This window comes from Eschrichtius robustus, chromosome 5, assembly GCF_028021215.1.
Source record: "Eschrichtius robustus isolate mEscRob2 chromosome 5, mEscRob2.pri, whole genome shotgun sequence".
In the NCBI taxonomy this organism is placed as follows: Eukaryota; Metazoa; Chordata; class Mammalia; order Artiodactyla; family Eschrichtiidae; genus Eschrichtius; species Eschrichtius robustus.
Window position 1 is genome coordinate 13,551,384 of NC_090828.1, and position 2,441 is coordinate 13,553,824.

Sequence of the window (2,441 nt, forward strand, 5' to 3'; positions counted from 1 at the left end):
TTACCACTGTTAACCATTGTTTTTTTGCAAATAGAGATTCATATAGATAGTGCATATTCGTTCTATCTAAAATGATTAAATAGCATTTTCCTTTTCAATATAATGATGGTGAATCAAAACTCTCTAAAACCTATATGGCATATTTTCAACCTGATGACTAATATTAATTATGAACCAAGTACAGAAGAGTTTGAAGGGGACACACGCTTGGGCCCGACGGGGGAGACGGAGCCCCAGGACTGTTGAAGACTGGAAGTCCCCTGCCCTCCCCCTTCCCCCCTCTGCCGCTTTGAGGCTTCCCCCTCCCTCTACCCTTGCCCACTCTGATAATCTAGCCATGACTAGCAAAAGCACAGCCAGGTCCAATGGGCAGCCCCAGGCCAGCAAAATATGCCAGTTCAAATTGGTCCTGCTGGGTGAATCTGCAGTGGGGAAGTCTAGCCTGGTGTTACGTTTTGTCAAAGGGCAGTTCCACGAGTACCAGGAGAGCACCATTGGAGCGGCCTTCCTCACCCAGTCGGTTTGTCTAGATGACACAACGGTCAAGTCTGAGATCTGGGACACAGCTGGGCAGGAGCGATACCATAGCTCGGCCTCCGTGTACTACAGCGGTGCCCAAGCTGCAACTGTGGTTCATGACAGTACTAACCAGGAAACCTTGGCCCGAGCAAAGACATGGGTAAAGGAACTACAGCGACAGGCCAGTCCTAGCATCGTTATTGCCCTGGCGGGGAACGAAGCTGGCCTGGCCAGCAAGCGCATGGCGGAGTACGAAGAGGCCCAGGCGTGTGCAGATGACAACAGCTTATTGTTTATGGAGACTTCAGCCGACAGCTATGAACGTGAACGATCTCTTCCTGGCAATAGCTAAGAAGTTGCCAAAGAGTGAACCCCAGGATCTGGGGGGTGCAGCAGGCCGAAGCCGGGGTGTGGATCTGCATGAGCAGTCCCAGCAGAACAAGAGCCAGTGTTGTAGCACCTGAGGGCGTGGCTAGCAGCGAACAAGTATGGAGCTAGCACGAGAGCCAAGAAATAACCTCCATCCCCACCGCTCAGCACACAGCCCCTACGGTAACAGCACACGGGGCCCTGGCTCCCAAGGGCTGCCTCTTGACAGCTCCGTCACGGCACTTTGTAACGCTTCAGCAACAACACCAGGCAGCTGTTGCCACTGGCCTCCTACCCCTGCTCTGGGGCTTGGGGGTCAGATCCCCCAGGACTTACCTTCCAAAACAAACTTTCTTCACTTTGTATTATAGGTGCAAGACAGTGACCTACTTATCTTTCCTCCTCCTCCCCATTTTTTCAGAAAACTCTTTTTTGTCTCCTGCCCCTTCCCCTTCTGCTTTTGGTCAGTCTGTGTTCTTAATCCCCTTTTCGTCCTCTCCCCAGGATGGAGAAGGTAGTGAACCCAGGAAGTGAGGAAGGAGGTTTCCAGTTCAGTCACATTAAGGACCCTGGGGGAAAGTACGGCTCAGAGCAGGGGGGAGTAAGGAAACATTTCCTTTTTGTTTTCATTTGGTTGGAGTTTCTCATATTTGAAAACACTGAGTTGGCCTTGTGGAGGGTGTTTCTAGGTAGAGGTGAGAAAGGGAAGGCACGCTCTCAGGCACCAGGTTGGAGTCTTGTTAGCTAACTGGGCAGAGGTGGAAGAGGTGGAGATGCAGTGTCATCTGTGGCTCAGGAGCTCTTCTAAGGCTTACTTTCCCCTCACCCAGCCTCTTACGTAGCTTCTCCCGCATAGCGGGGTAGATTCTGGACCCCAGAGTCCTCCAAAGAATCTTCACTGGTTACCTGCATCTTTGGCTCTGCTGTGATCTAAATGGAGGAGGGACCAGTTTCTGACACCCATCCTCTGACTTACACATATGCATTTTTTTCCTCTCTGGCCTTCAGATGGCCTCAGCCCCAGCCACTATATCCCCCTGCAGTTTGCACTTTAACTGATGGTAGTTCAGTTGTGATACTTGTTTTATGGGGGTTTTGATTGATTTACCTGCCCGCTTAACTTTGTAATTAAGTGGAATCCGAGGTGTATATGAGGCTTGGGGAGGGGGTGTAGAGAACAGTACCGCTGGCAGCTACTCAAGCCCAATCTCCACTGCTAGCTTCCTCCAACTCTGATTCTTACTTCACCTATATTCTTGCCAGCCTGACTCTTGGGTATAGGTTTACCTTTCCTGAGGAATTAACTGAGCAACTGGAGAGCAGTCTCAGGCTAGCATAGGCCATTGTAGGGGAGTGAAAAGGAGTCAGCAAGAGGGAGGAATTTTCTGTCCTTTCCCAGGTTCCCATTCAATTTGATCCACCCATTACCATGTCTTTTCTACTTCCCTGTAAATAGGGATGATCTTTATTCCCACTGTACAGTCTGTTCTGCCCCCCACCTCCCATCAGGCCCTATTTCTTTTCTCCTTTGTTAGTATCTTCAGTTTGGTCCC

General features: G+C 50.3%; 1 pseudogene; it reads left to right on the forward strand.

Annotated features, from left to right (window-relative positions):
* Positions 1 to 309: 309 nt before the first annotated feature.
* On the forward strand, positions 310 to 983 carry LOC137764592 (ras-related protein Rab-5B pseudogene; annotated as a pseudogene).
* Positions 984 to 2,441: the final 1,458 nt, after the last annotated feature.